Below are 15250 nucleotides of genomic sequence, written 5' to 3'. Positions count from 1 at the left end.
AGTGTCATGTATCCCACAATGCCTGCAACCTACAGAAACCCTCCGTAGATTAACACACACACTAACACACACAAACGTGCACAGGTCTAATCAATCCTGTTGATTAAGGCACTGGTTAGAGACAACTGATCAATGAATTCGTCTACTTCTATTATTTTGGACAAAACCTAAACAAGGCATTATCTCTAAACCTGAATCATAAACAATTATTGCCTAAGCCTAACCTTATCCTGACCATAATTCAAATCCTAAACTTAAACCAGATCATCAGCATGTCTCATTAAGACCAGGTTTTTGTCTCAAAGAGGACTACTGGTCATGATCTGCCATGATCTGGGTTCATGCCTGAAAATGTCCTATATGCTGTGTTTGGTTTAGTACAGTGGGCCCCCCGCCTATGTCAGCTGAGATTGGCACAGCACCCCACGCGACCCTCTTGTGGCTAAAGTGGTAGGAAATGGATGGGTTTGGCACAGTATGGTACAGTTTGGAATGGTAAAGCCCTGGGTCAGGCTTGCATTTCGACTAAAAACAGTACCTTTACTTGGACAGGCTGTGGGCTGTGCTTTGGTACCCCAGAGAAAGGGTGCCAAAAAATGGAACAGTAGAGGCTGGTTATTTGTTCAAAAAGTATGTACTGTACTGTACCAAACCATTCCACCCAACGAAAACATGGCTATAGAGGTAACAACTACAAACTTGCACGCACACACACATAATTCCGCCCTACAAAGGAGCACAGTTCAGCTCTGTGCTGCTGCTGTATAACCGTCCGACGTCTCGAAGCTCAATTATCCGCCAACATGGGAATACTGTTCAAAGAAAGGAAGGAAAAAAGGGGAAAAAACATCATCCTGCTCTTCAAAGGTTTATATCATGACAATAGCCAAAAAACCTTCATTAGTCTGGGATCAAGTAATAAGTTTCACTTCTCATGGTACAATGGAAGAGATGAAACAATCTGCTAAAACAAAGCAGCACTTAAAATGAGGACGGCAAGCTGTAAAAAAAAAAAAAAAAAAAACGTAGGTGCAGCTCAGTGCAGAATTTTCTCCCATTTATTAAAACATGACATATACTAGTAATTGAGCAGAGCGAGTGCTGTGAGGTCCTTCTTCATTATTGCATGTTCTACTCGCTTTGGAAAGCAGCCCAGATGCTCTGCAACCAGTCACTGTGGAAAATCTTAATCCTCTGCTGTGTCGGCTCCGTGTTTCCACTTCAAAACGGCCAATCACCACTCAGCAGTTTGCAACAGAGGAAGTGCCCCCGCTGGTGTCAACTCGTCATTATGATTTGTGTGTGCAAGGAGCATGGGCCTGCATGAATGCTGCAGACAGAAGCCTGAATATAGAGGGGACCGTCCGCTGCAAACACCACTGAGGCTGAGGGTCAATGAGAATATAAGTAGCAAATATACAGGACGATTCTCTTTGAACTAAGTTTTATTTTAGTTTTAAAAAACTACAAAGTTCTCTAAAAAACACAAATTTGAAGCAGCACTAAAACCAAATGTGTACTTCCTATAACCTCATGATACCATATGTAGCATCCAATAATTACCATCTCCTACAACAGCTGCTTTATTTACCTTATCAGCAATAGATTTGTTTGAAATGTGCGCTGCATCATGTCAAATGACCTCCGCTGTCACCCACTGGCTTTAGTGATGTTTTTGTCTCAAGACTACAGTCACAACATTTGCTGCCCTTTGCTGATTCATATTGATTCTGAATAGATAATTGCTCAGTGCTCATCAATAAACTCTAATAAATGAGCCACCATTGAAAACATTTTAAAGCGCAAATAAACACAATAATGGTTCTCCAATTAAAGTGCCTTCAATTTCAGGGCTTTTCTTTGACCAGGTTCTGGACTTTATGAAAGTGTTTATTTCAGATTACTTCAAGACTTTCACTGATTAACTGGAGAAACAATCAGAAATACATCTGATAATGAAGATCATCATTATTTGTAGCCCCGGCTTATTTTCCAATTAGATTTTAATGGCTTAATTTGTCACGATTGTGAAATGAAAAGGCATTTACGTGATGAGAATAAGTTCCGTATCGCTGACTCAACCACATTCTAGGTCTTAGAGTATTATTCCCTGTTGTATATTGTTCATGCCCTGACTGACATGCCTGCAACTGACGATAATCATAAAGTTATTTGACATGGGTGGCTTAGTTTGCTTTGAATTTGACAGCGTTTAAAGAGCATGCAGCAGGGACAAAGGTAGTGAAGCAACACATACAAGTCCCATTTTAATTTTATCATCTCAGAAGTTAGAGGCCCGTCTCCACCACGATTCATTTCTCAGTGATTCCACATTATTTTTCTCATCCACTCTAACGGTGGTGATAAAAAACGGTGACACATACAAAGAAACGATATTCACACAGTTCAAAGGAACTCCCTGCTTCCTCGTCATGTGCCATGTTTATCATGTGCGGATTTCCCTGACTGCATTTTCTTTACCTGTCAGCCCCTCTGACCACTGGGCTGTGCCGAGGGTGTTTGTGTGTGCCAACCTCGTCTCCAGAGGCCAATAATGATCTGTGGTCAGGGTCAGGGGCTCCGAGTTATGAGAACATATTGATCGTTGCGAGCCCTGCAGTGATTGAGGGTTGTTTGTGCGTACAGTAGCTCCATGCCACTGAGCTCTGAAAGCTGCTCGGTGGACAAGAAGAAAAAGCCCACTATTTATCTTACATAGGCAATGTGGGATACACTCTCCTCCCTAAGTGCTTGGGGTACAAGCACACAGGCACACAAGAGGAACTGGGCTGACATACTCTTTATACATAAAGACTGTGTATGTTTTTCTCACAAAAGTTAAGCCACACCATAGGCAGTAGAATAAAAGTTAGAACATAAATTATTTGAGATGCTATTCCTTCAAAGATCTTCAGATTGTGGAGCTAAATTAACAGGTGAGTCTGCAGATGTGTCCTCACTGCAATATAACATCTTCTTCCTCTTTTGGCTTCTCGCTTTAGGCGTCGCCACAGCAGATCACCTGCCTCCATCTTCTGTCACACCACAAATGTCCTCATTTCCTCCTTCACAACATCCATGAACCTTCTCTGTGGTCTTCCTCTTTTCCTCCTGCTCAGCAGTTTCATCTTCAACATCATTTGTCCAATTTTAACACTATCCCTTTTCTGCATTTGACCAAACCATCTCAACCTTCGCTCTCTTACTTTATTTCCTAACCGTTCAACCTGAGCTATCTCTCGAATATGCTTATTTCTAATCCTGTCCATCCTGGTTAATCCCAACAAACATCTCAGCATGGCAAACAACATAACATCACTGTTTTATCTTTTTTTTTTTTTCTGATGGGCCAAGAGGGCATTCAAAGTCAACGTTAGACCAAGCTGTACGAAGAGCACCCTCTCCTGGACCATGCAATGTTTATTTAAGAAGGTCTGATGCCCTATTAGGCTGTATATTTTGAGCTTCAACAGGTTTGTACATACTCCCAGGCAAAACATGACAAACTGACTTTGATTTGCGTCAAGATGAGTCACCCCCTGATGGCCATTCAAGAGAATACTCGTTTCAGACACCTCTACATTGGCTTTATATTCCAGACCAGGCATTCCCTTTCTTTCCAGTATCTCAAATACACATACACATGACATGAGGCATTTGTCAAAAGAGAAGGCTTTTGCACCTTTCAATAATAGCATAGTTGCTGATTCATAAATGTACATCAGAAATGTGGCAACACAGGAGGATTCATGCGTGCAAGACTACTATGGACACAGGTACAAAAGACTGGTCTTCATCTTGTATGTGGTCAAGGGCAATGCTTTGTGAATACTGGCCTGGAATCAAACACGCCACCTCATGTGTTATGGGGGAATGGATCTGCCTAATTAACTGCTAGCATAAGGACAGCTTTAACCAGGGAAATACTGCTGGACATGCAGAATGTTCCATGCTACCAATAATTTCCCAGAGGTCAGGACCATACCCTGCAATTTCTTATCGTGCCAAGATCACAAATCCGAAAGAAGCAGGCAAATTAAATGTGGAAAAGTCAGTCAGTCAGTCATCATCTACGGCTTTATCCTCTACCAGAGGGTCGCGGGGGGTGCTGTGCCAATCTCAGCTACATCGGGCGATAGGCGGGGTCACACCCTGGACAGTTCGCCAGTCCATCGCAGGGCCACACACAGATAGAGACAAACAACCATTCACTCTCACACTCACTCCTATGGTCAATTTGGAGTGTTCAATTTACCTCTCCCCACATTGCATGTCTGTGGGAGGAAGCCGGAGTACCCGGAGAAAACCCACGCACACACGGGGAGAACATGCAAACTCCATGCAGAAAGGCCCTTGTTCCAACCGGGGCTCGAACCCGGGTCTTCTCGCTGCAAGGCGAGAGTGCTAACCACCGTGTGGCCCATGTGGAAAAGTATTTAAATATATTATATTGGACAGGTGTGGGACCTACACAGGACTGTATGATTATGACTCCATGACAGTTACTGAATCATGAGTGAAAAGACAGGTACACAGATGGGTGAAACACTAACTGGTACTGAAGCATGCATCAGCCTTTAATAAGCTCCGACAGCCACTATCTTTCTGCAAGAGTTATTAAAATGCCTTTGGGGCGACTGTTGAGTCCAAAAAGTCAAACACTTGGAAGGTGCATCTGTTGCAAAAACCGCTAAAAGGAACACCTTTTTGTGTTTGACAAAAAGGAAATAGGGGCCATAAGTCAAAGCTCGCCAACAGTGACAGATAAAGACTTAACAGAAACAAAAATTGCTAAGAGCATGAGACTCGAGAGTTGGATGCTAAGACTAAATCAACACTTTTTTGATACAGTCTTGGCAAAAACTCTGCACTCGGGGGCTTCCAATGTTGACCATAGCAGGGTCATCTTTCAAACTCTAAGGCCAAGGCAAATTGAAACACAACCCTTTTTTAGCACCAAATCTCTGCAGGTTTATCTAACTGTAGAGGTGTCACGCTATAGTGAACTGTTACAATGGTGTATCATCTGTAATATCGCTAGGGAGTCATTGGGTCAAATCTCTTCTGCTAAGTCATGTATAATTTAAGACGTATACAGTATGTAATGTATAAAGGTCAACAGTGTTCCCCTGCTTCCAAGATCCCCACTGACCTTGCTATTACAATTTGTAAAACTGCTTTTATGATCCCTTGAAGGATACACACCCTCCCGATAAGCACATTTACACGTCATTAATTCTTTATGAACAGTCAGACCTAGAAAGCCTGTTAAAATCTCTTCAATCCTCTGCTGAGCTGGAAGCAAAGGCATGATCAGATATGCTGTGACAGACAGGTATGACAGCTTTCCAATGAGGATTGGCACTGTCCTATGAGGAGAGTGGTCTTTATCCCAGCCCGGGCACAGCAAAAATAATGGCATGTGTATCTGCGCAGTAACAAATGATGTACAATGCTGCTGACAGCTGGATGTGGAGTAATATATACTCCATTATTGCATTTCCTCATAAAGTGGCCAGGGCCTCTATTTATCTCTACTGCCGAGGATAACAGGTACACGTTTGAAGAGTGACAAAAGCTTAATTAACTCCCAGTTTCTATTTGAGAAAGAGTGTTGCATTTTTCCAATGCATGCCCACTGTGAAAAGGCCAATAAGCCCCCTGCACTAATGTCTACATGCTAAGTGCCTGTGCAAAAGCTAAAAAGATTAAAACATTTAGATAGTAACTTATACACATTTGTTCCTTAAAGCTAACATAAAGACTTTCTTCTTGATAAAGGGTTTGTTAAAGGGTTAGCTTCCTTTTTCCTGCAGTTGCTGTTCAGGATCTCATGAGTTGCCGTGAAAAGGCCCATCGCAGTTCAACGTGACTAACTGCTGATCAATGGCACGTAAGGGATTACAGGAAGTGCTTTATGAAGAACACCTGTGCATATGGTTACCCAAGCTATACAAATCAATTCAAACATATGGCACCTGTGCAACCCATGTCGATACAGGTGAGGAGTTTTAGTTATCATTTATATTAAGCATCATAATGGGAAAAAAAACATGATCTACTGTATGTGACTATGTTTGTGGCACGGCATTTCTCTTGAGTTTATTCATGATGCAAAACAGTCAACAAGCAGCAGCTTTGAGGATGGAAACACCTGTTTGATGAATAAAGTCAGAAGAGAAATGATCAGACTGGTTTGAGATTGCAGAGAGACTATGTGTGACACTTTACAACTGTGTTGAGCAGAAAAAAACCCAAAAACATTGGAATGCACCATATGTTGGATGGTGAATGACCACGGTGCATTCTACTCCCATATCACCATATCACAAGTCTAGTCCAGCAGAAGGTAAAGTCACAATTTGGCTTCAGAAGTGTAAATCCATGGATCCAACCTGCCTTGTGACAGGTGGTGGTTTTGTAATGGTGTAAGAAATGTTTTCTTGGTACACCATGGGGCCCTAAAAACCAATCATTACTTGAATATTACAGCACATCCAGCTACTGATGAAATCACAAGTGTAAAGTTAAAATTAGATGACCGCCGGCCAATACCCAGCAATAATTCCAGTTTAATTTACAACGTGTCGCAACTTTTTAACTACTCCCTTTTGCATATGGTAGGATGGTCACATGTCACATGCTTATGGGTACATTTAAGATAAGTATCTATCCAAGATTCAAAATAGACACTCATACACTCACTGTTATAGTCCAGTGCGTTCAGCAATTACTTGTGTTTTGACTATCAAAAGTAGTGAAGGGTACCAAACTAACAATACTATCCCACGTGTTTGGCAAACTTCTATTGGGGAACTGTGGTACAGTGGTCTGGAACCTAAATGGCTGAGATAGACATGCAAAGCAATGAAAGTCTGGTGATTGGTCGACATAATAATGGGAATCAACAGGAAAAACAGGAAATCAAAACTGGAAAAACTTTGTTTTCCATGTAGCTTTGCCCCATGAGACATGTTATTGCCCTTTGTTGAATTTCGTATTAGACTAAACTGTGTTGCTCTGGTAAAATTCCATGCTGTTTGCAATCTGGCCGGTGGAAATACAAGTCAGATCATTGTCCAAAACAGTGACATGTTGTGCTGAACTGTACTGGTACTCCTTCATACTGGTTCAAAACTCTACATGCTACACAATTGGTGTGCAAATGTTTGGGGCCCAAGCAAACACAGAACAAAGTGTCTAATACTATCAAAGACTCAAAAACAAAAGTTAAAAGTCTTATAAAAAGGTGTAAACGGACCTAGCTAAACACAACACCCCCTGCTTCTGATGAAATATTGAGCTGTGCACTGCAGGTCACACACATCTCTAAAGCCACTAACTATTATTGGCTCATGGTCAATGGCCTGAGATTCACACCCCGTAGACACCACCACCTTGTCCAGAGCGACAGCGTCTTACCACGTTGATTCAGTGGGAATTAGATTGGGAGAACTGGGCGGGAGGACGCGGGGGAGCAGCCGACCTTGAGGGAATGTCACTCTGTTCTCGGCCTCACGTTCTATCTGCTGCTCTCTTAAAAGAGTTTGTATAGTGCTATCATAGTCCATCTTTCTGTTATGGAATTGAACTATACTCTTTGTTTTGCAGCACATGAGAGGTACCGTTGTTCCTGCCAGAAACTAATCACACTTTCAGAAGAATGAAAAGTACTTTCTGGTCTCCACAATAGTGCCAACAACCCCATCACATTTTGTTCTGCTGTTGCAAAATGAGTCAGATTTCCAACCATCTCTCCTCTCATCCACCTAAATATACAGTACTCGCTCAATGTCAAGCTGTTTAAGACACCGCAACCCGGAGTAAAAATAAACATTATCCTTTTTTCTTGTGCAATGTAGCTATAAGCAATAAACCTAAAAAAAGGAAATAGCATGCTCACTTGTCTCCTCTTCTCTGCCTGCTTAATCTTTACTTGGCCAAGTCAATGATGTCCATCATTATCGACCAAATCATGTCCTTCTAGATTTACAACCCTCAGGAAAGCCAAAGAAGGTGTGTGTTCACTGAGTCGCATCCTCACACACCAAAAGGTGACATATCTATCATCCAGAGATCATTCAGTTGAAGTGGCTTTGGCCAGCATTGAGCCAGACTGAAACCACTGAAGTCCCATGAGCCACTGATTCTAGAAGAAGTTACAATACATCAGCTCATCCACTGTCACAAGTTAGTACAAAACATTGTATAAATCCACACAGTTGTTCGGTGCAGTAAAAGCAAAGGCTCTATAGACTAAACCATACAAGAAGTAGACATGAAATTGGGGTTTAATTGTTCACACATATAAATAAATGCTTAGCTGGCAGTGTTACAAATGAAATTATATACCAAGTTGGTTTGCATTGACATGAGTTGGCCACAGTCCCATCGCAGTGAGAAAGAGATGAATTTAAGAAAATTGCGTCAAACAATCTGTGATAAAGAGCCAATTCTGAACGGACTAAGCATGTAGTTTAGAAATGGAATGTAAATACAACAGTACATATTTGACCATTTATTTTATGACATTTTCGGGGAAGTAGAGCTTCCCTTGCCGTCTCAGAGCAATCGCCTCTGGGCAGCAGCATGTATGTATACTAGGCAGTATCTCTCTACGTTGCCTGTTCTCATAAAAAGTGAAGCTGGTGCATATACAGTAGCCCCAGGATTCCCAAACAGTCGAGGACAAGCAAATGTGCAAAGTCGATGTGTAAGCATTCACCCATACAATAGGGGGAAGTTTATCAGAAAGTTGAAGATGCCGGGACACTGCAGATCTGGAATAACGTCAGGTTATTGTTAGATCACCGTGAATTTAAAGTGTGCACTCAGGCCATTCATTTTTGCAAAAGCTTCTCCTGCCACCACTGCACTGTAAACGAACGAGTCACCTGACATCTGGACCTCTGTTGTGCTGCATTACATCAACATTTGGTCTTGTTCCCTAAATCAGCTGCTTCACATGGTAGGTTTCTTCATGTTTACAGATGTAAATATCAACCTGATAGTGATTGAACCGCTTCTCTTTTTGCAGATATGAGGAAATGGGGTGATAAAAAGCATTTCTAACTAAAATATCACCTTTTTTTTGTCCCCTTTTTGAGTCAATGTCCTCTTCTGTTGCAACAACTGGAGGTCTTCATAAAACCACAGCATCCATAAAAACACAAAATCACAGAATGAGTATAGAGAATATCTGTAATATAACGCTACTGCAACCAAAACATATTTTAGTCTCAAATTATGGTCTGCCGACAAACATCTCACACACTATATTACATGTCACCAACAATTTATGCTGCTGTGAGAAAATTAGGGCTTAAATACTTGAGAATATAGGTCATTTGTTTAACTGAATTCTAAACCAATTCTCATATATTGCATCGTGTGATAGATCGTCCATCGAGTGCATTGATTTCTAAATATCTACTACATTCTACATTAGCGTCGTCCATGGTAAAAACCATATTGGTCCATCCTTATCCAAAAGAACTAAGTCACTTTAGAAATGTTATAAAAATAGAATGAAACCATAACATTCAAACATTTTTTTCCTAAAAGTAAGATAACATTTGTTTTGCAGAGAGACAGAAAAATGACAAAATCTTGAGGTCGGTGACTCCATAAGTATAGTTGTGTACACCATTGGTCACATCCACAGCTGTGAAAACACCTTTAAATCGAATGTACTCTTGGTTGAATGGATTATTCCATTCATTTCTTGAGGGGCCACTTCTACAAAAACATGTCGGCACTGATTGGGTCCCATAGGTCTTTGGCATCACTGACCTTCTACTTCCACAGAAGAAAATATACATGCAATTCCGTGATACACCCCACATCACCCCCATATTTGTGTGCTCCTACAGAGGTAAATTATGCAAAGTGGTGAAGGAGGAGGAAATTGCAGCTGTACTGCCGCCCCAGTGGGACAAACTATTGACCTAAGTGTATTTTTCTATGACCTTCCTTTTTCATGTTACAAACAGCCAAATTAATCATACTTCTATTGTTGCCATGTAACATATAGAAAATGTGTTGTTTATGTTTAAATAAACGGGGAGAAGGAAAACATAGGTGGAATATTTTTGTTCAAGGCTGTGCATATGTGACACTAGTTCATCCCGAAGGTTAAGAAGGATGCTATAAATCAAAAAAAATAAATGGCTAACAGAAGGTGTCATGGCCAGTTTTGTGTTCTTGTGCTTTCATAACTCAGCCGGTTAATTCATAGTTAAATGACCACCACTGTTTGAAGATGCTGAGATCTTCTTTGGGAGTGACCAGGATGGACGGGATTAGAAATGAGCATATGCAAGGGACAGCTCAGGTTGAACGGTTTGGAAATAAAGTGAGAGAGTCGAGGTCGAGATGGGAGATGAGATATTATATCGGACAAAGGATGTTGAAGATGGAGCTGCCGGGCAGGAGGAAAAGAAGAAGGTCACAGAGAAGGTACATGGATGTTGTGAAGGAGGACATGAGGACAGTTGCTGGAACAAAAGAGGGCGAAGACAAGATGGAGGCAGATCCACAGTGGTGACCACTAAAGGGAAGAGCCGAAAGCAGAAGAAAATCAAGACAAACTGGTAGAGCTCAGCTGAAACAAGACCCCAAATGCTGGGAATCATTCCAATATTTTGATGGATGACCTTTAGTTTGATTACAGCATTAACTCACTGTGGCATAGTTTCTATAACTTTATGGAATGTGACACTCATTTATATTCCACAGTTGCATGTACTTTTCACCAAGGTCTTACGGTAAGTCTTCTGCATCACATCCCAAAGATTCTCAATGGGTTATGGTCTGGAAATGATGACTCATCCTCCATAAACCACTCTTTCACAATTTCAGCCTGATCAATCCTCACATTGTCAACGGAGTAACGTAGAATGCTTCTAGAAAGAGCCTGCAAAGCCGTGCAGGTTTGTTGTGTGTCGTTTTCTGTGCTTTAAAATCATGTGGTTCAGTAGATTCCTGATCAGGAGACACCAACGACAATGTGGTTACTGCTGAGCCGCTCCGCTGAGGCACTTGGAAATTAAGTGCTCAGCTTGGGGCGACCACAACGTCGGTACAGTAGGATGAAAGCCTTTAGTCCTTTCCGTTCACAAGTCACTAATCTCTCTGGAGGTTTGCGACGACAAACCTTGTGGTCACAACCTGCAGGCTACAAACCTGAACATGGAAAGCAATATGAGGACTTTTACGAAAAAAACAAAACCTGCCCACATTAAAGGTTTCTCGTGGTATCAAGGTTTTGATAGATAGAGAGATATCATGTTGCTGTCACAAACGTTGTCCGTGTTTGATAGGCCAAGCATGCACAGGGAAACCAGTAATGAGCCAATTTCACCCCCTCCTTCTGATCATTCTCAGTGATGAGATGAAATGTCATCCCCTGGGACTTTAACTGCCTTCCCCCCCTTGCATCTTTTGCTTTTTAATCGCTCGTCTCCAGAGGGAAACGCTACATAAAGTGTTCTATCACGAAGCGTTTGGCATCTAACTATCAATATCAATCCATCTTTCGTCGACAACCTTTAATGCACTAACTGCACAATGTTTCACCAGATCAAGTTTATTCGAATCCATACTGAACACTGGTTATATTATATATGGTATAAATTACAATACAGTATGGTAATAGTATAATTCTAAAGCTATTATATTATGGTATTGCTGTATTACCACAATTACTGCATCATTACCATCGTTATCACTAAGCTCCATTTTGCATTAGAGAAAAAAAGACAGTATTATCATAATATTAACTCCCTATTACCATATTGTTACCATACTGTACAGTGTTACCATATATGACATCATTGGCCTGATACAATAGTGTCTATTCATGATCAGTTCAATTATAACATCAGTAGGTATAAAAAAAATACCTTGTCGCATCATGTGATCTCATATCAAACCTGCAGCTGCTGGAGACCTGAGAAATGATGTTTTACTAAAGGCAATGGGGTTATTTGAAAGCAGTGGAAAGAGCGCCCCCTGTTGCTCGTTTGATCACCTTACTCGTCGAAATCAGTACTTGCGGCACGAGTGCAAAGATTTGCCGAAACAACCGTTTCAGATTTGGACTAATCCGAAGGGAAAACTGTGGAGATCAGTGGGTTGTTTTTAGTTTATTTGCATTTACAGCGAGAGAGAAAGAGAGCGAGAGAGAGACTATTGGACCTGTTGACCCAGAGCCACAGAGAGAAAATAGAAATGTATTATCCAAGGCGCGTATATGGACCGGCCCGCATGGGCGTCACGTAATTGAAAAGCGCATTTAATGTATTCAGATGAATTTGCCCTTCTCTCCAACAAGCAACGGAAATTGGAAACCTCTAAATAACCGCATGACAAGTAGCTGTATCTGAAAACGACCAACTTATGTGTTCTCTCTCGAAACAGAGTATTTCGGTTATTTGTTTACGCACAGATGCTCTTGTTTTATAATGCTGGGAAAAGGGAATCCCTGTTCGCACCTTTTTTTCTTCTCAGATAAGAAAACATTTGTCAAACTGATAAAAAAAACAATAAACTGACGCATAAATACACCTTTGAGATTGTTAATGTGCATGTTCTTATCAAGTATGGAGTATACAAAAAAAAAAATACATTTCCGTTACCTGTTCAGACATTAAAGAAGAGCGCGTCTGCAGTTGTTGAGGAGAAGAAAAAGCCCCGGTAATCCGTAAATGTGAGGTCCACTTTCCAAAATTCTTCTCCTCTGTAACTCCAGAGCTTCTGCTGCGTCTCTGTTTCCCTCTCAAACCCGAAGCAAATATCCGACCAGGAGGAATCCGGTTTTCAAAGCACTCCGGATCATCGTCTTCCTGTTGAACAATTTAGTTGCCGGTGTTGCACAGAAAATCTGACAGAAAAAAAAAGCTGCGCACATCAACGGTGCGCCTCAGGAATCCACGTCTTCTTGCTCTTTTTCCCCAATATTCAGCCCTTCTCTTCAATTCACCGAGTCAAGAAGTCCAACCACAAACTGTATCCAAGTTGACCCAGAGAGTATAAGCTCTCCATCGGCGCAGAGTGACGCGCTGCGCCCCGGAGCCTGGAGAGGTTACAGCCGGAGCAGGAGAAGACATGCGGGGGTGAACAAAATCTCCTGTGCTCTCTCTGCCTCTCTCCACTTTATCCTCGCAGCTGTAGACCCACACAATGTTCTCCAATATTAGTGAATTTGAAGTACATGAACTGATAGTTATCGCCGTCTCTTGGTTTTTAAAACCAGCGTCTTCTTGGATGCGCAGCTCGTCTCTCCAAACTCGGGAAATTCCTCAACTGGTGCGACTTTCTGCATCAAGCCCTGATCGAGCACTGGAGAAGGGAAGCAGCTAAAAATACACCTGCCTGTTGCGGCTGTGCTGTGGAACCCCGGTGCTTCAACAGTTTGTCCATGTAGTCACCGCTTAAGCCAGGCGCAGCGCGCAAACCATTGACGGAACCCGCGGGTGGTTCCATCCTGGTGGAAAAGAATTGATGTGAACACTGACTGAACAGGGACTGACCATCTCTGAGTCACGCTCTCTTCTCCTATATGATCCTCATTGGTCGGATTTATACTTAAAATGGATAAAACGCATCAGTTTACATTTAATAAGGAGCATTTTGTTTCCTGTTCCGTTTTTATTTGGCGTTGACTTCCACAAGCCAGAGGCTCCCTGTTGTCTGCTGGTGGATTCAGGTGGGAGGTAAAAAAAAAAAAAAAAAAAGAGGGGAGGGGGAGGGGGGGGACTTTGAGGTGTAGCAAATGAATATTTGAACAGGAGCAGGTGTGCGCGCGCTTGTGGTCCAAAGACAGAGAGGGAGAGAGATGTGGGAACGGGAATCAATGGTGAGCAAAGTGCATGTGCGCGCAAATGACTCAAAGAGAGAAGTGGAAAATGAGGGGGGAGAAAACACTAAAGAAAAAAAAAGAAACAGACAGTGAGATAATTGCAACCCCACTCCAGATTGAAAGCACATTTGCTGTTCATTCATCAACAATCTAAAGCTGCAATATGTAACATTTAAATGTATGCGAATGTCCTTCATATTCAAGTTCACGCGATTAAAGCTGCCAACATGACATGACTCCTCTGTGTTTCTCAGTATAGATCAGCACAGTGATGCGTTTTATGACACTGTTAACTGTTGGAGGCAAGGCAGAAGAAGCACAACTGGCTCCACAGTCATGTAGTGAAGTAAGACAGCTGCAAAAAAATAAAGTGACTGCAACTTCAAAGAAGCTCAGCTTAAAATAAACCCGGGCATTCAACAGTTTCCCAGAGGAAACCTAAGCAAACATTTTGTAGAGATGCCAGTTGTATTTTTTGCAATTACTCATAGGGTGAGAGAAAGTCTGCACTTGGATTTTAAAGCTGCAATGTGTAACTTTTGAGGAAAATGTCACTTGTTTCACATTTACAGTGCAGGTCGGAAAGCAGCTTTTGGTACTCATCCATTTTCAGGGGGCCCTCTCAGCTCAGAGCCCCCGGGGAATTGCTTGTTTGGTCTAACCCTGTTGCAAAGCCCCCGTCTCAATCTGTCTGTGCAGAGGACCTCATTTCAGCACCATGGATAGCAACCCAGCCCAGGCAAACAAGAGCTCTCTGGTTGCAGCTGTTCACTTTAAAAAAAAAATGTTTTCATTTGCTATAAAACCCAGAGTTAAATGAAATATTTATATGCGAGATGGAGGAACAACCGATCCGTAATCTTTTAATGCACCCACAGTAAACGGTCTCATCATTTAGAAAATAAAGAGTGTGACGTTATTTAAACCACCCAGTGCTAATGATTATCAGGGCAGAGGATGAAAAGGTTTGTGTGGAAGCCATGTTCAAATCCATTCATTTATCCCATGACAGTAAGTAAATGTCAATCTATATTTTGTCACAGCCCCAAGTCAATAAAGAACTTGTTGATATTGATCTCCAATCGACGGAGGACTCCTTGGAGTCTTGGGCATTTCAAGTTAAAATGAAGATCCACATGGAAGCACATTTTGGCAGGTTCAAAAGAAATCCCTGCACGCACTCAAAGTATATAATTGTAATTTATAGAGCTATTTTATGCAACACAGTTGTATATCAAAAGGTGTTGAGGCAGACGGAACGATGTTAGGAGCAAACATCAGCAGAAAATGTTTACTTTAAAATGTCTCGTTGTCCACTTTCTGCACATCCAGGCTCATTTTGGGTTCCTCTAAAAGTGCCGGGAAAATAGCCAGTAATTAAGGTAATGT

The 15250-nt window shown here is 41.7% G+C and overlaps 1 protein-coding gene across 1 annotated transcript in view; it reads right to left on the bottom strand.

Moving 5' to 3' along the window:
- The window catches only part of LOC131466963 (voltage-dependent T-type calcium channel subunit alpha-1I-like), a 230690-nt gene extending 217131 nt beyond the window's left edge, over positions 1-13559 (bottom strand). Inside the window, exon 1 of the mRNA XM_058640603.1 lies at positions 12639-13559. The gene's annotated coding sequence lies outside the window, so the exon portion shown is untranslated. The remainder of the gene's footprint in view (positions 1-12638) is intronic.
- Positions 13560-15250: the final 1691 nt, after the last annotated feature.

The sequence above is a fragment of the Solea solea genome, chromosome 10 (assembly GCF_958295425.1).
Source record: "Solea solea chromosome 10, fSolSol10.1, whole genome shotgun sequence".
Taxonomy (NCBI): Eukaryota; Metazoa; Chordata; class Actinopteri; order Pleuronectiformes; family Soleidae; genus Solea; species Solea solea.
Note: the sequence above shows the minus strand (reverse complement) of the source record. Positions and strands in the feature narration are given on the sequence as shown.